The sequence below is a fragment of the Jaculus jaculus genome, chromosome 12 (genome assembly GCF_020740685.1).
Source record: "Jaculus jaculus isolate mJacJac1 chromosome 12, mJacJac1.mat.Y.cur, whole genome shotgun sequence".
In the NCBI taxonomy this organism is placed as follows: domain Eukaryota; kingdom Metazoa; phylum Chordata; class Mammalia; order Rodentia; family Dipodidae; genus Jaculus; species Jaculus jaculus.
The window spans coordinates 48,694,575-48,717,414 of NC_059113.1; the positions used below are offsets into that span (position 1 = coordinate 48,694,575).

The 22,840-nt window shown below is 42.2% G+C and overlaps 1 non-coding gene across 1 annotated transcript; it reads left to right on the plus strand.

The window, feature by feature from the left end:
• Positions 1-1,858: 1,858 nt before the first annotated feature.
• LOC123453953 lies at positions 1,859-1,959 on the plus strand. The gene has a single exon (XR_006633115.1). It is a non-coding gene; the product is annotated as a small nucleolar RNA U13 (small nucleolar RNA).
• Positions 1,960-22,840: the final 20,881 nt, after the last annotated feature.

Consider the following 22,840-nt stretch of genomic DNA (forward strand, 5'->3'; position numbering starts at 1 on the left):
CTTTAAGATGTGTAAAGAGCAGGTTGAGTTCTGGCTGTTCATGTTTGTTGGTGGTGCTGGATATTTGATGATGTGTCTCTGCTATGATCTACAGAAGGAAGTCAGCTTCTTCCACCACTGATGTGCTTCCCTAGATTCTCTAAGCCTGAAATAAACCCTTTTCTCCAATAAGCTCTTTATGATCAGATACTTGTCCAGCAAAGATGGACTTATTACACCATGTAAAAGCCAGGTATGGTGGTACACACCTGTAATCCCTGAACTGGGAAGGTGGAGACAGGAGTATCCTCAGGCTTTGCTGGCCAGCTAGTCTATCCAAATTGATGACTACAGGTTCGGTGACAGACTTTGTCTGAAAAATAGGGTGGAAGGCAGAGGTAGGCGGATCACCATAAGTTTGAGGCCAGCTTGAGACTACATAATGAGTTCCAGGTCAGACTGAGCTGGAGTGAGACCCTACATTGAAAAACAAAAAATAATAAGGTGGAGAGTGATGGAGGAAGACAGCTAACATTGACCTCTGGCCTCAACATACATGTTTACATGTGCATGCACACCTGCACACACATGAACATTGACATACACCAGACGTACACATCTGACAATATTATCATGCTCCCAGGTCTTGGTATATGTTGGGCTTTTTTTCTATTATGACTTCCTAGCATAAGACTATGCACACATTTTTATGAGCCATTATAAAATGAAATACAACCTCCATAACACTTTATCATTGAATAATTCATCTTATACTTCCAAAGCATATGACAGAATCATCCCTCAGTATTCATTGGGCATTAGTTTCAGAACTTTTTTGTAGATAATCAAAGTCCGTGAATGCTAAAGACTCATAGGAAATGGTATAGTATTTGCATATAGCCCACATACATCCTGCCCTACATACATCTAGATTTTTAAAGTGTCTAACAAAAGAAATACTTCTTAAATAGTTTTTACAGATAAAGGTCTGCACATGTTCAGTACAGATGCAGCTGTTGCAGGCCTATATACCCAGTACTCGGACAAGAGGCAGAGTGAACACTCATGTCTAACAAACTAGTACTCAGACAGGAATCAGAGCGAACACGCACAGTTAACTATCCAGTCCTCAGATGAGAGGCAGAGTGAACACTCACACCCAGCTACCCAGTATTCAGGTGGGAGGCGAGTGCACACACCCATGGTGCATGCTAACAAAAGTAAGAGTCTGAAGACAGAAAGCAGAGTGTGCTATGAGTGGATGTAGCATATTGGTGCTCAGTGCCAAACAAACTCAAGTTTTGTTTTGGAGCTTTCTAGGATGTTCTTTCAAATATTTTTTTTAACAATTTTGCTTCAATCTATAGGAAAGAAGTTCATGGATATAAAGGCATGGCAATATTTCATCTCTATAGCTATTGATACCATTATCATACCTAACAAATTTCATAGCCCCCTAACATATTCGAATTCCCAATTTGTATTGAAGTTTTCTTACCTGCTGTTTGCTTTTTAAAAACCTGAATCTGCTGGTTGTGGTGGTGCATGCCTTTAATCCCAGCACTCAGCAGGCAGAGGTAGGAGGATCACCATGAGTTCAAGGCCACCCTGAGACTACATAGTGAGTTCCAGGTCAGCCTGAGCTAGAGTGAGACCCTACTTCAGAAAACCAAAAAACAAAACAAAACAAAAAACCCTGAAACTAGCAAGCATGGTGGCACACGTGTTTAATTCTAGCACTTAGGAGGTAGAGGTGAAAGAATTACTGTGAGTTTGAGGCCAGCCTGGGACTATAGAGTGAGTTCCAGGACAGCCTGGGCTAGAGCAAGACCTTAACTCAAAAATCAATAATAAAAAACATCAATAAACCTGAATCTATATCCTTTCATGATTCACAAATGTGATGGAGGTTTTGCACCATTGTATGAGCTGTGTCTTTCTCAGACCTTGCTACAGTGTTGGCACATTACCCATCAAATGTGGAAAAGCAAAATAATGGGAGGTTATGATGGGGGATAGAAGGTGATTAGGAAAGAGAGGGGAAGGGAAACACTTCTTTTGTGTTATTTTTTTTCTATTAGCATACAAAGAATTAGGTTTTATCTTTTCATTTCCTCAGGGTATTTTCTCAATGATGATGCTAGACTTAGTATCATGAAAAGTGGCTTAAAAGAATTTTTATGGGCTGGTGAGATTGGCTTAGCACTTAAGGCACTTGCCTGTGAAGGCTGAGGAGCCAGATTTGATTCTCCAGGTCCCACATAAGCCAGATGCACATGGTGGTGCATGCATCTGGAGTTCATTTGCAGTGGCTAGAGGTTCTGGTATACCCATTCTCACTCTCTCTCTCTGTCTTTCTCCCTCTTTCTGGTTCTAATATATAAATAAATAAAAATAAATCTTTTTAAAAAGAATTTTTCTCAGATTGTTTCCTTCTGCAAATAGATCCTTTGTCAGCTTATTTTGAGTAAAGTGGATGTCACGGCTAAAGATTTCTTTTTCCCAAGGTAGGGTCTCACTCTAGCCCAGGCTGAACTAGAGTTCACTCTGTAACCCTAGGCTGGCCTTGAACTCACATCCATATTCCTACCACTGTCTTCCAAGTGCTGGGATTAAAAGTGTGAGTCACCACACCTGGCTTAAAGATTTGTTGAGACTTGAGTCAGAATATTCTGGGCTAGACTACTGTGGAGATCAACACTCATGTATTTTTTATTTATTTATTTATTTATTTATTTATTTATTATTTATTTATTCTGAGGTCAGGTCTCACTGTAGCCCATGCTGACCTGGACCTCACTCAGTATTCCCAGACTGGCCTCGAACATACAGTCATCCTTCTAACTCTGCCTCCTGAGTACTAGACTCAGCCCTCTGTGTTTCTGCCTGTGCTGAGACATAAACAGCAGCTGTTTATACCGGGTACACATGCTGTATCACCATAGGCACAGTGAACACTGCCCTAGGGCAATGCCTCCACTAGAGATACTGGTGACCAGCTTCTAACCCACAGAGTACAGTGAGTGTGGGGATGTCACAGCCTGTGATTAGGCCCCAGGAGAGTAACTTACAACTTGCTAACAGTTTCTTTCTTAATGACTTGTTTCCCCCTTTTGTGGTGCTGAGGATGGAGCCCAGTTCTCATATATTCTAAACACTACTTGATGAGCTCCATGCCACTGGGAAACTTTGTCTCAAAACAAGTACATGGCACTTGAAGGTTGTCTTCTAGCCTTCACACACATGTGCACACATGTATATGCATGCTCATACATACATGCACCCCCCACATGAACATACACACACACAATCAAACAATAGCTGTAACTGTCATACTCAACACTTGTCAGTGTACAGTCACTGTAATTCTGGCTTTTGACTGTTAAGATTTATATCAATAATTAAATGATAGGGAGAGACATTTGGCTGTGCAAAAGAAAACATTGCTATTTGGTATTTCCTTTTTACTTTTCATTTCTTAGAAAAGTAATATAAATGGAATAACAATGTTTTCCAGATGTTCCCAGATAAGACAGTAAAACATACAAACAATGGTCTCTTCTTATTTTGTTCCTGAGAAAATTCTAATATGTTTAGCTTTTAAGTAGTTGGCCTTTCTCCAAACGCATATAGTTTTCCCCTAAGCCCAATATGTTAAGTACAAGAAAGACTTAAATCCTTGCATTGATAAATGCAATTTGGAGTCCAGTGCTAGAGACTGACAAAGAAACAGGCCATTAAGACACCCTACATACAAGAGATTTGCTATAAGATACTGACTTGATTATAGAGGCTGAGAGCTTCCACAGCCTGCTGTCCACAAGCAGGAGACAGAAAGCCACTGGGGTAGTTCAAAGACCTGGAGCTTGCAGTCAGAAAGATTCCAGGTCTGGAGGCTTGAGCACCAGAAGCTGAAAGAGCAGAAGAGCATGAATGCCACAGCTCAGCTCAGACGCAAGGGAATCCATGCCTCCTCTGCCTTGTTGGTAGATACAGGCCCTGAACAATTTGGATGGTGCCCAAAACATTGGCTATTGGCCACAGTGGAGGGAATCAGTTTTGTGCAAGTCTTCAGATTCAAATGCTAAATCTTTTCCAGAAATGCTTTCCTAGATACTTTCAGAAATAAGGTTTAACCTTATTTCTGTCTGCTCACCTGTCTGTTCACCACATGGATCAAAACAAGTGGGCATGTGAAATGAACTGTCACAGGTACTTGCTTCTACATGTCCTGAAAAGTCCCACTAAGGTAAGTCTAAGCATTTCTATATCTGGGCTTGTGGTGCACATCTCTAATCCTAGCACTCAGGAGACAGATACATGAGGACCTCAGCAAATTTGGTGCTAGCTTGGTCTACATAATGCGTTCTATGCTAGCCAGGGCTCCATAGCAAGACCAAAACCAAAACAACCCTTACATACAAAACCAGCACATAAAACTCCTTATTTCTGCTGGGCGTAACAGTGCACACTTTTAATCCCAGCCTTTAGGAGAACCATTGTGAGGCTATACAGTGAATTCCAGATCAACCTGAGCTAGAGCAAGACCCTACCTCAAACAAAGCCCCAGCATACCTCCTTATTTCTTTTTTTATTTCCTTAACTTCTTTACTATAATTTTATTTTTTGCTATGTTTCAGGAATTAAAAAAACAACTAAGGTCAGTCTCCAATGTAAGAAATAAATATATGTTGTTTCATTATTATTTATTGGTTACACAAATTTTTCTAAGTGTCTGGAAACTTAGAAAGAAAGCAACAAAATTCAGTGCAATATCCCATGAAGCTCTTGGCTCCTTGAGGACCCCTAGTGTGATATAAGATACATAGCAATATACTGTGTTTATAAACACTGACTAATGGGTATTCCAAGGCTCCTAAGGAATATTCAGTTCCATAAAAATTGAACCTGAGAAGACCAGGTACCCAGCTGAAAACCTGGATTGTTACATTAACAGATGACTGTAAGAACACTGGTTTTTTGGAGGTAGAGTCTCACTCTAGCCCAAGGTGACCTAGTATTCACTATGTCGTCTCACTGTGGCCTTGAACTCACGGCCATCCTCCTATCTCTGCCTTCCAAGTGCTGGGATTAAAGGTGTATGCCATCACGCCCAGCTCACTCATTTCTGCTTTTAAAAAATATTTTTATTTATTTATTTTCAAGGAAAGAGAGAATAGGCAGAGGTGTTTAATGGGCACAGATGTTTAATACTCAAAGCTAAGCTCGTATCTGTGGATTCTAAAGTCCTACACTCCCTATGTTGTGGTTGGATTGAGACATGACATCCCCTGGTTCATGTGTTTGAATATTTGGTCCCACACTAGTGATGCTGTTTGGGGAGGTTGTAGAGCCTTTAGGAAATATGACCTCACTGGAGGATGTTAGTCTCTGGAGCAAATCTAGCCAGGCCTCACTTCCTATGTGTCTCTGCTTCCTGACTGTGGATGGAATGTGACCAGCTGCCTCATGCTTCTGCTGCCATGCCTTCACTTACATGGTGGGCTATGTACCCTTGAAACATAAGCCAAAGTAAACCCTTCTTCCCTTGTGTTGCTTCTGTGTTCCGTGTGTGTGTGTGTGTATACACATGTGCCATTGCACACATGTGGAGGTCAGATGACTACTTCAGGTGTCAATCTGGCTTTCTACCTTGATTGAGGAAGGGTCTCTTTTATTGTTCACCATTATGTACGTCAGGCGAGCTGGCAGGATTCTCCTGTCTCTGCCTCCCACCTCTATATAGGAAGGCTGGAAATATAGATGCTCACTACCATATCCAACTTTTATGTGGGTTCTGTGGATTGAAATTCTAGTCATTATGCTTGCATAGCAAATGCTTTTACTCACTGAGCTATCTCTGCAGCCCCTTATGCTGCTTCTTGTCAGATCCTTAGTCACAACAAGACATGTAATTAATCCATCCTAACAGTATGGCCATAGCCGGGTGTGGTGGAGCACTCCTTTAATCACAGCACTCAGGAAGCTGAGGTAGGAGGATCACTGTGAGTTTGAGTCCACCCTAAGAATGCAGAGTGAATTCCAGGTCAGCCTGAGCTAGGTGAGACCCTACCTCGAAAAACCAAAAAATTTTTTAAAAAAATAAGTATGGCCATGTTTCCCTGGAGAAGCATGGGAGGGAATGAAGAAATTTTGAACTAATAGGAAATTGGAAAAAAAAGAAGATATCTTACAATTGTCCCTCTCTATCTATAAGTTCTTTATCCATGGATTCAATCAACAGTAAACTGAAAATATTTAGAACAAGGATTACATTTTTACTGAATAAGTGCAGGCTTGTTTTTCAATTGTCATTATTCCCTAAACAGCATGGTATACCAACTGTTCCCATAGAATTTACATTGAACTAGGTATTATATGTTATCTAGAGATGACTTAAAGTATATAGGAGGGCATGTGTATGTTATAGGCAATTTTATACAGGGCACTTGAGTGTTTATGGATTTTTTTTTTTGAGATTCTTTTTTTTTTTTAATTTATTTATTTGAGACTGACAGACACAGAGAGAAAGACAGATAGAGGGAGAGAGAGAGAATGGGCACGCCAGGGCTTCCAGCCTCTGCAAACGAACTCCAAACGCGTGTGCCCCCTTGTGCATCTGGCTAACGTGGGACCTGGGGAACCGAGCCTCGATTAGGCTTCACAGGCAAGCGCTTAACAGCTAAGCCATCTCTCCAGCCCAGAGTGTTTATGGATTTTAATATCCTACTGGGACATGGACCCAATCTCCATTGGATATCTCAAGATGTTTTGCCACTGAACATGGCACACAACTGACTATGGTATGGATCCCTGCCATGTTTATATATTGCCCAACTTTCCATAGAGAGAAGAGCTAGGAACTTTGAATGGGAACAGACAAGAAGTCCCCCTGGGTACTTTGTATTACTGAAACACATAGAAAGTGCATGAAAGAGAAGGATGGAGATGAGCAAACACACCAGACTTGGAAGAAAACAGAGGTGACAAAGGAAGCCCATGGGCTATATTGTTGTTCCTCAGTAGTCATTACCATCACTTCTACACATGGGCCTCACATTGCAAGAGAGCCAGGGACTATGGCTCCTAGAAGCTCAGCCCTGGCTGCTCTTGGGAAGGTGTTTGCTCAGGAAAGACACTTGTAAGTAAGAGATGAAAAAGACCCAAAAAAAAAAAAAAAAAAAAGAGCACAGACATTACTCAGAGGTGATTAGACATATGGCCAGAAAGCTACCTAATTTGTGCAGGCTAACCACACATGTACTAAGCAAAAGTTTCCAAAGATCCATGAAGGTTTTTTTGTTTGTTTGTTTTGTTTTGTTTTGTTTTTTAGTTTTTCAGAAGGCTTGCTTTATTTTGCATGCTTATTCTGACAAGTTTCTTAGGTGTTCCTCTTTAGCATTATTGTCAAAACAAAACAAAAGAACTATGGCTATAAAACGCCATCTCACTGTGATTTCATTTTTATTTTCTCTGACTAGTGATGCAGTAAATGCTTTAGTCATATATTTATTGATCATTTGTGAATGACATCTTTACTGGTCATCTGAGAAGCATCTTCTCATCTGTTTTGTTACTTTTCTATTAGGCTGATGGATTTGTCTTTTCTTTTTTGAATGAAAGTTATCTTTTTTAAAAATATACAGAGAAAGAGTGAGAGAATGGGCACACCATGGCCTCCAGCCACTGCAAAAGAACTCCAGACATGTGTGCCCCCTTTGATCATCTGGGTAACATGAGTCCTAGAGAATTGCGCCTGGGTCCTTAACAGGCAAACACCTTAACCACTAAGCCATACTTCCAGCCCTGAAAGTATTCTTTTTTTTTAAATTTTTTACTTTTTTATTAGTTTTGTATTCAGCAAATACAGGCAGTTTGGTACCATTATTAGGCTCATCCATGTCTACCCCTTCCCCATTGGCCCCTCCTTGTTGAGGTATATGGGTCATGCATTGTGGAGTTAGCCCACAGTTATTGGTACGATAAATGTCTCTGCATATCATGACCCAACATGTGGCTCTGACATTCTTTCTACCCCCTCTTCCGCAAAATTTCCCTGAGCCATGTTCGGTTCACTTTGGTCTGCTTCAGTGATGAGGTGTTGAGGGCCTCTGAGGCTCTGGCTCTCTGATTTTGTAGGAGTTGATTTTTCTCTCTGTTGGTCTCCTTCCACCTTGTGCTGGTATCCCGTTCATCAGGAAAACAGCACCCTTGCTTGTTTAGCCAATTTTCCTTAGTTTCAGCCGGGGCCCTTTTGGGGTATGATGGGGTGGCTCTCTCCTTAGGATCTGCATCTATCTTTCTTTCCCTGGGATTTGCAGCGCAGCTAGGCAGTACCATCTTTGTTGGAAGTTTGCTTTTTGTTGTTGTTGTTTTTTGAGGTTTTTTTTTTTTAAGATTTTTATTTATTTATTTGATTATTTGAGAGTGACAGAGAGAGACGCCAGGGCTTCCAGCCACTGCAAACGAACTCCAGACGTGAGCGCCCCCTTGTGCATCTGGCTAACGTGGGACCTGGGGAACTGAGCCTCGAACGGGGTCCATAGGCTTCACAGGCAAGCGCTTAACCGCTATGCCATCTCTCCAGCCCGTTTTTTTGAGTTTTTTTTTTTTTTTTTTTTTTTTTTTTTAGGTAGGGTCTCACTCAAGCTCAGGCTGACCTGGAATTCACTATGGAGTCTCAGGGTGGCCTTGAACTCACAGTGATCCTCTTACCTCTGCCTCCAAGTGGGATTAAAGGCGTGCGCCACCACGCCTGGTCCATCATGTTGCTAGGGTGAACCTCCAGACCAAACACAGTTTATGGGAGGAAGGGATTTATTAAAGCTTACAGTTCAAGAGGAAGTTCCATAATGGCAAAAGAAGCTGGTTCCCTTTCACAGGTCCATGCAGAGAGAAATACCAAGCAAGCACATTCTAAGGAACCCAGGCAGAGCTCAAGCACTCTGCATATCATTAGACAGGAATTCAGAACCTCCACCAGTAACATCTTAAGGCTGGACCCCATGATCTTCCCAGTGACACCACCGCCAGTCCAGGAGGCTGGAAATCCAACAATCTTCTTAAAAAAAAAATGTTATTTTCATTTTATTATTTAAGAGAGAGAAAAAGGCAGAGAGAGAGAAAGAAAGAGAGAGAGAGAACGCACAAGAATGGGCACACTAGGGCCTCTAGCCACTGCAAATGAACTCCAGATGCATGCGTCATCTTGAGCATCTGGGGAATCAAACCTGGGTTCTTAGGCTGCATAGGTAAGTGCCTTAAACTGCTAAGCCATCTCTTCATCCCATTTTTAAAAAATATTTTATTTTTTATGTTATTATTTGAGAGAGAGAAAGAGAGAGAAGCAGATAGAGAGAGCCAAAAAGTCTTACTAAAACTTCTAAATCTATTGGAGGGCATCCATTCAAACTACCACATTCCACCTCTGATCCTCAATAGATTCATAACCATCTCACATTGTAAACTGCACAGTCCAATTTCAAAGGTCTCCACAATCTTTACCAGCTTAAGATAGTTCCAAAGTCCCAAGTCTCATCTGAGATTTAAGACTGTATCTTAACTGTGAGTCCTGTAAAATAAAACAAGTTATAGACTTTCACATACAAAGGCACAGAATAAACATTTCCAACTGCTATAAGGCATAACAAGGAGAGAATGGGCCAGTGCAAACTCAATAATCATCAAGGACACATCAACATCTGCAGTTCAAGTCTGATATCATAACCAATGACTAACAGTCTCCAAAATTCCCAAATTCCACCATTCCAGCTGGGCTGAATAGCCAGAGAAAACTTCTATCCCCAGCCAAGAGCAATCCATTATGGTAATATCTCCTTAACAATAGCAGCTTCAGTAACCAGTCTCAGTGCCAATAACTTTAAACTTGCTTGAGTTTTTCCAACTATAAATCTTTTTATTTTTATTGACTTATTTAAGAGCAACAGAGAGAGAAAGAGGCAGATAGAAAAAGAGAATGGGCACACCAGGGCCAACAACCACTGCAAATGAACTCCAGATGCATGTGCCACCTTGTGTATCTGGCTTACATGGGTACTGAGGACTCGAGCCTCGAATCAGGGTCCCTAGACTTTATAGGCAAGTGCTTAACCATTAAGACATCTCTCCAGTCCCCCATCTTTAAATCTTAAATTTCTCAGTTCCATATATTTAGCCAAGTACATCAGTCCATTACAAATTTAACCTTGATCAAACTCTCTAGGTATGGGCAGCAGAATGAAGCCAGCCCTTATGCTGGTAGCCCAGTTCCAGCAAAGTTATCTGCAGTCTGTCCTCCTCCCTAGAAAGTTCATAAACCAAGCCTACAAATACAATTATCTCTGCACCTAGGATTTTCAAATTCCCACCAGAATAGTCCATAAAACTTGGCTTACGGCTCTGGAAGGCATCTTCAGTTACAAGTACCAAGTCCATGTCCATTCCTCCAAAACAAAAGTTCCCAAAGACCAAAATCTACATGGTCAGATTCATCACTCAGAAACAACTGGTACTAATTCTGTCACAGTCAGCTTTACATTGCTGGGATGAAGATTCAGACCAGACACAACTTATGGAAGGAAGCAATTTATTGAAGCTTACAGATCAAGAGGAAGTTCCATGATGGTGGAAGAATATGGCCCCCTTTTATTGTAAGTAAGAGATAAGAAAGACAAAGAAAAGAGAGAGAGAGAAAAGACATTACTCCGAGGTGACATGGCCATATGTTAAATTTCACATATCTTCCCAGGTTGTGCAGGCCACCCACAAATGTGCTGAGCAAATGTTTCCAAAGATCCATGAGGCTTTATAGTAGCTTCCTGGGAATCTCCTAAGAATTGTTGACTTGAGGCATTAGGCTAAATTCTTTAGCAAATACACCTGGGTCCTCCCCTATCTGTCCCTAATTCTTTAAACAAAAACTCTGAGTATAGTTGGGCATGGTGGTATACACAAATAATCCCAGCACATGAGAAGTGGAGGCAAGAAATTCAAGAGTTCCAAGCTCTCCTCACCTTCATAGCAAGTTGGAGGCCAGACTTGTCTACCTAAGACCCTGTCTTAAAAAAATTCTTAGTATAAATAAACACTGTACACTAGAAAGCACATAGGCTCTTTCTTATCTAAAAGCAGCCTGACTAATGTTAATGGTAACCCTAAGCCTCAGAAACCCATGTGTGTATTACAAGTACATAAGAAAGAGCCACTGTGAAAGGCAGAAAGCAGAGTAAACTTCCTAAGAATTTAAGTATTATATATTTATTTTATATACAATTATATGTGTGTGTGGTTGCTAAAATTGAAGATATCACTTGAAGCTTTGAATTACTGACTGAAAATGGATAAAGATGACATTATATGTGGTTTGTAAGGCAAAATCAAAGCACACAAGTCTATCAAATTCTTTGAAGACAAAAATACAGCCAATAGATAAAAAATAATATTAAAATGTGAAAGAATATTTTAGTGATGAGCAAAAAAGCATTTTGAGATTGACGGAACCTGACAAACACCAAGAAGAAAAGTTTAAAAGGTATGTCCTCAGATACATGAAAGAGAAACTACTGACATTGAGGATGATGATAGAAGTTTAAAATACAAAGCTGGGGTTGGGAAAATGGCTTAGTGGTTAAGGCATTTGCCTACAAAGCCTAAGGACCCCAGTTTGATTCCCCAGGACCCACATAAGCCAGATGCACAAGGAGGTGCATGTATCTGGAGTTCGTTTGCAGTGGCTGGAGGCCCTGGCACGCCCATTCTCTCTTTCTCCCTATCTGCCTCTTCTTCTCTCCCTCTCTCAAATAAATAAAATAAAATAAAATAAAATAAAATAAAATAAAATAAAATAAAATAAAATAAAATACAAAACTGGCTGATAGGAAATCATGAAGCAATAACACAATGATGTCTGTGGTGATAACAGTGAAAACAATCCCACAGTATCCCCAGTCTTTTAAAAGTAAGGCACATACAGCTATATTGATCACATACTCCTGGATAGTGTAAATAAATGATTGTGTTACTGTTTGTGTGTTTACAATCATTATTTTAGAATATATTCCTTCTACTTATATATTGATTCTTACTATAAAGCATCATGCCATGCACTTTAGTGGCTACCTACATCTTGTGTTTAAAGCATGTCTTGGTGGCATGTGATGTTGGGTGATGAGCTGACACCATCATGCAGGTGCATGGGATGATGGCCACACAGTGACACAATCAGCTAAGGATACAGTTCTCCACTGCTAAGCCACTTAGACTCTCTGTGGCATTTTAAGAATGATACAAGTTCTTTAGTGTGTCTTGTGTCTCCCATGACCTTGGTGTTTTTCTTCCCTGTGGCTCTGGGCTGGCTTGTAACCTTGGAACGTACAGACGTAAGGCAGTGTCAGGTTCAGGCTTTGCCTGTAAGACCTGCAAGTGTAGGCTTGATCTCTTGGAGTTCTGAGTAATGGCCCTAAAAATATCTTTTTTTTTTTTTTTTTTTTTTTTTTTTGATATGTGACAAGCCCAAGCCATCACTCCAGATAGTAAGACACTATGTGACCAGAGGAAAGCCAATGAGCATCCAGACACATGTGTGAAGAAACTGTCTGAGAGGGAAAGATTCTGGCCCACCCACACTTGCTGACCTACATAGCTCAGAGATTTCATTAAGCTCATCCAAATTCTTGAGCCATTAACCCATGAATACAATCAATACTTGCTGGGCAGAGTGGCTTATGCCTATCGTGCCAGCACTCAGAAAGCTGAGGTAAGAGGCTGACAGTGAGTTTAAGACCAGTATGGGCTACAGAATGAGTTCTAATTCAGTCTGGGCCAGAATGAGAGCCTACCTGGAAAAAAATTATTTTCAGTTTTGGGGCTAGAGAGATGGCTTAGTGGTTAAGGTGCATGCTTGCGCAGCCTAAGGACCCAGGTTTGATTCTCCAGGTCCCACTTTAGCAAGATGCACATGGTACATGCATCTGGACTTTGTTTGGAATGGCTAGAGGCCCTGGTGTGCCCATTCTCACTCTGTGTGTTTCTAATAAATAAATAAATAAAAATAAAATCTAAAAAATTATTTTCAGTTTCTCATTATTTCTTCTATGTTCCTTTGATTCTTTGGAAGCAATAGATGTTACTATATGCTTCTTTTTCACATGGAAAGTAAAATGCATAGTACCACACATCCTCATGTTCCCTAATTAAATGCTTGTGTATGTGGGGCTTACAGTTTAGTAGGTACATTTCTATGTCTGCAGTATGGATATTAACTTAATATAACATTCTTAAAAAATAAATTTACAGCAAAGCATTGGGAATTACTATGTATAGTGTTGCAGTCCGGTTCACATTGCTGGTAGAAATCACCCAACCAAGAGCAGCTTCTGGGAAAAAGAGATTTATTTTGGCTTATAGGCTCGAGGGAAAGCTCCACGATGGCCGGGGAAAACGATGGCATGAGCAGAGTGTGGACATCACCCCCTGGCCAACATAAGGTGGGACACAGCAACAGGAGGGTGTGCCAAACACTGGCATGGGGAATCTGGCTATAAAGCCCATAAGCCCACCCCCAACAATACACTCCCTCCAGGAGGCATTAATTCCCAAATATCCATCAGCTGGGAACCTAGCATTCAGAACACCTAAGTTTATGGGGGACACCTGAATCAAACCACCACATATAGCAATTGAGAAAATGTTTACTTTGAGAGTGTAATCAATTTTGAGGATGGTATACTCTTGTCATATTACTTTGCTCCACTGGTTAAGCAGAGTGTGATCTACTTTGAGGGTGGCACACATCTTGTTACTTGGCTCTGTTAGTGAAGTAGAGTGTTCTATCAATTACTTTCTCATTGCTGAGATTGAAAAAGACCCAACCAGAAGCAGCTTATGGAAGACAAGATTTTATTTTCACTTATGATTTCAAGGAGCTGTCTGTCATGGGGGGGAAGCACGTCTGGAGCAGCCAGCATCATGTCTTCACATTAGCATGGAGGAAGAAGCAAGAGCAAGAACACCCAGAAGAGTGAGACTATCAAAACTCACCCAGTGTGGTGGCGCATGCCTTTAATCATAACACTTGGAAAGCAGAGGTAGGAGGATCACTATAAGTTCGATGCCACCCTGAGACTACACAGTTAATTCCAGGTCAGCCTGAGCTAGAGTGAAACCCTACCTCAAGGGGAAAAAAAAATAAACAAAAACAAAAACTCAAGGCCTGGCTTCCAGTTAAGATGGCAAAGTAGCCATGCCAAAGCAGCCTAGGGGGTGGAAATAAGCATAAAAACACCACAATACCCTCTTATACAGAAAAGTTATGGTGTATAAGGAGTTATCAACCACAGCAGAGAAGCAGGAGAGACACAGAGCTTCTAGAAACCACACAAACAGCTAGAATCAGCTCCAGCTACAACGCCAGTGGTCCTAGTCTGCTGGAAAGAGCTATGCCCACACCCAGCCCTGCCTTAGCTAGCGGAGCAGAGCCACAGTGAGGGGATTCTCCACTCACTCACACCAGCCTTCTCACAAACTCAAGAAGCCTGAATAACTGAACAGCAGGGACCAGCTAAGCAGCTCTAAAACAACTCCAGGCGCTCGCCACAGCCTCCCCTCCACCAACCACCAGTGCAGGGAGCCACTGGAGAACTCCAGACTCCGAGGATCTTAGCACCCCTCAGCCACCAAGCATCCAGCACAGCCAACTGGACCAGCAGATTCTCCAAGTAAAACAGCCTAGCCAAGCCCATAGTGCAAAAAGGAGGGACCCAGGTGGGTAAACAGCACAGGTGAGACCAGAAGCCATTCCAAAAGGTAACAGGGCCTACTTACACTGGATCAATAATACCCTCCCCAAATCTAGGTATGTAAGCCTGCACTGGAAGTGCTAACTGCACTTTCCATGTCAAGGCACGTTATGTGTTAGATTTGATTGATGCACACTTGATCAGCTTTATCACTCTCTCTCTCTCTCTCTCTCTCTCTCTGTGTGTGTGTGTGTGTGTGTGTGTGTGTGTGTGTGTGTGTGTGTGTGTTTCAAGGTAGGGCCTCAATTCTAGCCCAGGCTGACCTGGAGCTTACTCTATGCTCTCAGGGTGACCTCAAACTCATGGCGATCCTCCTACCTCTGCCTCCCAAGTGCTGGGATTAAAGGCGTGTGCCACCATGTCCAGCCAGCCTTACCATTCTTAAATAAGCTGTATTTTGGAGTTGAGCCTTGTTGCTTTTGATTCTTTCTGATTTATACTGCCTTTGTCTTTTTCTTATGTCATTCATTTTTGTTTGTTTGTTTTTTTCAAGGTAGGGTCTCATTTCCAGGCTGACCTGGAATTCACTATGCAGTCTCAGGGTGGCCTTGAACTCATGGCGATTCTCCTACTGCTGCCTCAAAAGTGCTGGAATGAAAGGCATGTGCCACCACACCCAGCTTTGAAAAAAATATTTAAAAGCTTGAGTTTATTGGGGACAGTTTACATTCAAATCACAACTTTATCCATGTTGAAAGTGGTACAGTTCTTGTCATATGCTTTGCTCTGTTGGTTAAGTCAGAGTTTACCAAGAAAGATTTAGTTTCCATCCCATGTGAGTACTAAATTTCTTTTTCTTCTTAAAAAGAAAAACACTGTGTTTTATTATTTCAACAAGGTATCAATCTTAATTTTCAACTAGTCCCCATAAATTTTCAGCATTAATGTTCATATCATCTTTATGATATGGCATCAGGCTCTCAAATAAATACTGACAGGACTAGGGTTGGAATTCATGATATAAGATGTCTTATATAATGTACACCCCCTGAGAGATGCATAAATCGCAGATTCTTGTGTGGCAGGATAGGAGTCCTTGTTTGTGCCAGCAAAGAAACACTGCAAACATCTGTAGAATGTAACCAACCTGAAAAGACCACTTGAGATGGTCATCCCACTGCTGGGAATACAGACTCTGAAAGAAGATGGGTGCACATCACTCCAAAAGGACAGATCATTCCAGAACCTGGACCAATGGACAAATGACAAAGAAGTCATTGTGACTAGATCATAAGGATAAGTAAGCTTTAGTGAGAAAATACAGTAAGAACTTAAGGGGAAACTAAGTAGGAAGTGGGGAGTGGTCAGGAAGGCATCCACTGAGGAAGCGACCTGAGGGAGATCCTGAAAGGAATGAAGAAGCCTGCCGTGAAGGCTGCCAGAGGAGAATGTTAGACGTGGGGGTAGCGCCTACCCTCCCAGGAAAGCCAAGGGAGGCTTCACAGAAGGGATAAAAGAGGGGGGGATAGGTATTCCCTGGGGCACAGGTCCTGTGGAGGCTGTTAGCTACTGGGGAGATGTCTGTTTCCTCTATAGACTTGTATAAACATTTGTAAGGAAAGTTAGTGGGAAGGAGAAAAACACAGGAGTTGGATTTTAGTGGCATCTATCAGCTGTCAATGTTGATAAAAGATTTAGCACAGCAAAGATGCAAGCAGGGTGCAGTACAAGACCGGCGTAGTCACTGGTGGACGAGGCAGGGAGACTCAGGTCTGTACACATCAGTTCGTTTAGGGATATATTCTAAAGGTGAAGCCAACATATTTCAAGGGGTTTGATATGGCCTGGGAGAAACGTAAAGAATCACTGAAGATTCAAAGTCTGTAGCTTGAGTGACGTTTATAATGTGATGCGATGATGATTGGTGGAGAAGAACATCCTAGGTACAGATCTGTAGTTGTTCTTTTCTTTTTTTTAAAGACAATTGAAATTTGACATGGCTCTCAAAAGTCAAGCAGTGATGTTGAGTAACACACATGGCATTAAAGATCAGGGCAAGGTCCAAGCTGCAGATTGTCATTTGTTATTATGTATTGGTGTGAGATAGTGTGCTATCACCAGGTGTGGTGGTTTGAATGCAGAATGCTCATCATAGCCTCATGTGTTTGTCATTAAGCCTCATACTTGATCCTCAGCTGGTAGAGTCTTTGAGAAATGGAGCTGCTGGCGAAGGTAGGTCACTGGGGACAGACCTTGAGTTTTCTTAGTCTAGCTCCATTGGACATTGAGAACTCCTGCTTGCTACTTCCTCCCTTTCTTGCTGTGAAGATTTAAGCCATCTGTCTGCTTGTGCCATGCTTCCCCCATCATGGTGAAACTTCCCTTTGAAACTAAGCTCAAATAAAGCCTTTTCTTCCATAACCTGCTTTTGGTCACGTTTTTAATCTCAGCAATGGACTTGTGCCCACTCAAGAAAGGTAAAACTCAAAGTTCTCTCCTCTGAATTTGAGGCATGTCAGCAGGAAGTAAGGGCTAAGGCAGAGTTGTCAACTCCTGGCTGACTGCTGAAGGCATGGCTCACCTTGACCACGGTACTCTTAGCAAACATACAGAGAATGATTAGTTTAGGAATTGAAAGAAATTTGTCTGCTCATTATCTGATCACTGGGCTCACAAACAAAGACTTCTGTGGCCACACACAAAAAGAAATTTTATTGTAGTCTGCTCAGATGGTTGCTACTAGAGATTGTATGCCTTATGACTAAGAGAAATTTATTTTACACGCATCTGGAATCTCACAAAGGACCTCATCGTGATCTATACATGGAGCCTTCTGCATGTCTGCTCACCCCAGATAGGGCACAGAACCCAGAGCAAAGCACGACTCTGCCAAAACAATTGTGATGAGCCAATGAGTTTATTGGGGTTACTTACAGAGCAGGGTTAGGGGCTACTTGCAGGATCATGGGTGACTTAAAGGCAACTGCATCACTGAAAAGCCCACCCCAGCATAAGTGTCAATTGAGGACAGCTGAATCCTTTTGTGTCCTTAAGGGGTAGGGGCCCTCCTGACCTTTCAAGTTTCCTCTTTGCCAGTCTTGTTTATCTCCTGAGCTCCCTCCAGGAGGGAATGCTTCAATTCAGTGTTTGAATTCAGAGTAAATGGATACACAGCATGATGACCCATCCTGTGAAAAGTCCCTACTTCCCAGTATTACTACATTAGTTTTTATCATTTGAATCTCAGTCTTAAAGCAAATGCAGATAGAGTTAGTTCAGAAAAATTGCTAAACACAAGCACATAAAACAGGCAGCCACATGTATTGAGAAGGGGAGGAAAATCCAATTCTCAGAGTTGTTATATTACTAAAATTAATGAATTCTTTAATTTAGAGGCAGGGTCTCATGTACTCCCAGGCTGGCCTTGACCTCCCTATGGAGCTGAGGATGGCCTGGAACTCCGGATCCTCCTGCCTCTACTTCCCAAGTGCTGGGATCACAGGTGTGTACCACCACTTCAGGTTTTATGTGGTGCTGGAGACGGAACCCAGAGCTTTGCAGGTGCTAGGCGAGCACTATACTAACAGAATCACAATTAAAAATATCCAGTTTGGGGGCTGGAGAGAAGGCTTAGCAGTTAAGGCATTTGCTTATAAAGCCAAAGGACCCCGGTTCGATTCTCTAGGACCCATGCAAGCTAGATGCACAAGGGGACACATGCATCTGGAGTTTGTTTGCAGTGGTTGGAAGCCCTGGTATGCCCTTTCTCTCTCTATTTCTGTCTCTCTCTATCTCTATCTAATAAATTAATATATAATAAAATATCCAGTTTTTGACAACAAGCAATATGAGACAGACCAAAAAACATGAAAGCATTGTCTCTATATAGGGAGAAAATAAAACAACTAATAGGGAATATCTCAAAGGAGGCCCAGCATTGGACTAAAGATCTTATGGTTTTATTTTTAAGCAAACTTGGGAGGGGGGGTGTTGTTGCTCTTTTATTAATTTATTTATTTATTTATTTATTTTTTGAGGTAAAGTCTCACTTTAACCCAGGCTGGCCTCAAACTTATGGCCATCCTCCTACCTGTGCTTCCCAAGTGCTGGATTAAAGGTGCATGTCACCATGCCAGTCTTTTTTTTTTTTTTTTTTAAAGAAAAGAATAGTTGTATACATCCAGGAGGCAAGTGTTAGGTAAGTATGGTCTTCTCGAGAGTGAAACAGACCAAATACTAGACTTTAAGCAGCTATTTTAAATATGTCTGCAGAACTAAAAGAAACTGTGTCTAAAGAAATAAAAGTGACTACAAGGAAGCACACATTACTCAGGTGGGGCGTTGGGGCACGTGTCTTTAATTCCAGCACTCAGGAGGCTAGGGTAGAAGGGTTACCTTAAGTTCAAGGCCAGCCTGAGACTGAAAACTGAGTTCCAGATCAGTCTGAGCTAGAGTGAGAACCAACCTTGGAAAGCCAACAAAAAAAAGGCGAAAGAGAGGAAGAAAAGGAAGGAGGGGAGGGAGGAAGGAAAGAAGGAAGAAAGCAAGGAAAAAGAGAAAGTATACCCTACTGCAGAGCAAACAAGGACCTGTCTTACTTTTCTCATTGCTGTGACAAAAGACCTGACTGATGCAACTTCCTGTAAGAAAGGTTTATTTTGGCCAGTTTCAGGTGCTTGCGGTTCATCATGGTGGGGACGGCATGGCAGAGTGTCTCAGCTCATGGCAGCGTGTTGTGTGAGAGTGGCTGTCACAGTCACAGATCCAGAGGGAAAGAGAGCAGGGCCACAACCAGGAGCATATGACCTTCAAAGGACCACCCCTTGTCCCCTATGCCTTAGCCAGGCCACACTTCCTAAAACTCTACAGCTTTCAAAATAGTGCCACAAACTTGCAACCAAGAGCTCAAACATGAGCCTGTAGGGGATATTTCAGAGCCACACTAAAACAGCATGTAAATCATTTAAAAAAAAAAAAGGTTCAAAAAACACATCAAATGTAAACTGCAAAAGAATGGGCAAATCTGAAGTTGTTGGCTCTAAGATGGACCAGGAAAATGTGGGAGTAGATGAAGTGGGATGGGGGATCAAAGAGGGTACTTTCAAGTACACAATAAGTAATAGCACACTTGATTTGTGGTGAGATCAAATCCAGTAGAGCCGTGAGCTGTCTGCCGGAGACAGCAAGGGGAGACTACGTCAACAACCATGAGCAGTGGTGCTCTGGTGTCTTCGGCTCCGCCAGGGGCCAGTGCAGGGCACGCAGAGGAGGGTGGAAAGAGATTGCTCAGAAAAACGTGCACAAAGTGACTCCTGAAATAGGAGGAACGAGTGTAGCTAGGCGCGAGGAGGCAGGACCAGCATTGTAGAGTTACGCAGGGAGCAAGTGCACAAGAGTAATCCAGTGTGGAGAATCTGGGGAGTTGGGACCAGAACTGTGTGTGGCTGAGTCCGTGGACAGTAAGATGACAGTTGGCAGAGCAGGTGACTCAGGCCTCGTCTGGCGTGATGTTGCATGCTGGGAGAGCAGGCTAGCGTGTGAGCCGAGCCAGAATTCCTTCCACTAAAGCCATTCAAGAAAACCTGCTGTGGGTCTGGAGGCGGGTAAGTTGCTTCTCTTCCCTTCCACTGCTACTTCTAGACCACTTAACATCCAAATCTGAGGCTGTGGACCTCTAGCCATCAGCCTCTTCTGTTGGCCATTCTACCTTGCTGTCATCACTTTCTGACTTCAGGTTTTCCACTTTCATCTTCTCTTCATTCTTGCAGATTTTAGGCCTTGGCTTGCTGATACTTGCTCCAGCAACTTCTGGGTGATATTCCTAAGGCTGGAAATCCCTAGATGGCTTTGTTGTTTTTATGACTTCATTTGCAAGATCACTGTTTGCCTTTAATAATAACATTCATGGGATTGAAAAACAATTAATAGTTTTGTAAGTAGAGTGTAAGAAATCCTTCAGAATGCAGAACTCAGAGCAGAGGGCCAAAGGTCAACACAAAGCATCAACCCCAGGTCTCGCTGTAATGTGTCCTGAGGCATTTCCAGGAATATTCTAACAATAGAAATAATGGAGGAGAGGGAGCAGTGATGACTAGGAAGACATTTTCAGAAATTAAGCTGTGAGTCATCAGACTGAAAAGGCCCACCAAGCTTCCCCACAAGCCTCCAAGAGCAGAAACAAAAGTGCTTTAATGTTTCCACATCAGAAAATATTATAGCAAATGGTAGAACCTCAGGGTAAAGAGAAAAGCCAAAATGTCATCAGATAGAAAAGAAGAACCACCTGAGAAAGAACAGCCATCAGATTCACAGCCAATTTCTCGGCTTCACCAATGTCAGTGCTAGAAAGCAGTTTCTTGTTGCTGTGACAAAATGCCCAACAAGAAGCAGCTTAGGAAGAAAAGGGTTTATTCTAGCTTACAGTCTGGGGGATGCATTCCATCAGGGTGGGGAAGGTATGGCGGCGGCAGCGGGAGGCTAGCGGGTCACTGCAATGGGAATCAGGAAGTAGAGGGTCAACAGGCAGTAGGGGTAGGCCTGTCCCTAGTAACCCACTTCCTCTAGCAAGACTCTACCAGCTAAAGGTTCCACAACTTTCCCAAACAGTGCCACTAGCTGGGGACCAAGTATGTAAACACATGAGCCTATAGGAGTCATTTCATATTCAAGCCACAATAGGAGAAAAAATGGATTCAGATTTTCAAGGTGATTATAGCATATTGTATGAACTCCAATGGCTCAATGATAAATAATTACGTGATGTTAATAAACATTAAGATGTATTAGCATATAAAGACCTACCATGGGATGTATGCTAGAAGGAAGAAGAAACTGAGCAGCAGGTAGAAGAAGGAAGCTGTGAAAATTATATAATATGCCTACAAATCTTAATAGTTTCTGGAAGAATGGATTTGAACAGATACTTCCCCAAAGAGAAGCTGAGCTCCACATATAAACACTTTCAGAGATATTTACTGTCAGACTCTAGAGCAATGCAAGTTAAAATAGTGGTGGGAAACAACTTGTTCTAGAATGGCTAAAACCAAGAACGGGACAATAGCAAGTGTTGGTGCAAACATGGGACCATGGGATCTGTCCTGCATTCCTGGTGGAAGCACACACTGGCACAGCTGCTCTGGAGACGAGCTTGATGATCTCTCATCAGATGAAGTCTACTCTCACATGCATCAGCAAGCATAGTCCTAGTGATTATTGAAAGCACATGTAGGACCCTGGGACAAGTGATATATACAACATCTCTACTTGCCCCTTGTGGTCTTGTTTGAATCTGGTGTTTCCAGGTTCTTGACATCTGACTGAAAGATGTCACACACATAGCAAAGCAGCAAGAGGGTTTAGAGGGCAAGGGAAAGTGCAGCATGGATATGCTGCACAGGAGCACTGGGCTGCTTGAGTAAGGCTGCTCAAGGGCCCTGGGTTATTGCACTGGGTTTCCTTCTGAAGGTTCAGGAAGAAGAGTTGGTTGCTAGGGGAGGAGTATGGATGGCTTTTCTTCTTTGATTGATGGGTTACATTATGTAAGCCTTTGTTCACTGTACGTCTTTCCCAGAGTGCATCTGATTTTAATCACATGCATGCTCAATCATGACTAGGCATAATAAAATGCCAAACGGGTTTCTCCTTGAAAATTCACGAAGAGGACACAACCTTATGGTCCATATACCCAAAACAATTAGCCCCCACCTCTTGTTCCAGGGCATGTTTACTGTGGAGGGCACATTGCTATGGAGCTCTTAGGGGAAGTTGGCAGTGTTTTCTTTGGAGAGGGTAAGTAAGTATGCAGGTTGACAGTTTGAGGTTTTTGTTGTTTTGTTTTGGTTTGTTTTCAAGGTAGGGTCTCCCTCTAGCCCAGGTTAACCTGTAACTCTATAGCTCCAAGCTGTCCTCAAACTCACAGCAATCCTCCTGCCTTTGCCTCCCAAGTGCTGATATTAAAGGTGTGTGCCATCCTGCCTGGCCTAGGTGATAGTTTTAAGTTGGTAAGTGCTTTGGTAGTAAAGGAATGTGTGCAGTGCAAGCAAGCCAAGCAGGGTCCCAGGTTGCTAAACCTGCCTGCCCCAGACTCAGTCTCCAAACTCAGGTAACAATTCAAACATCTTTCAATA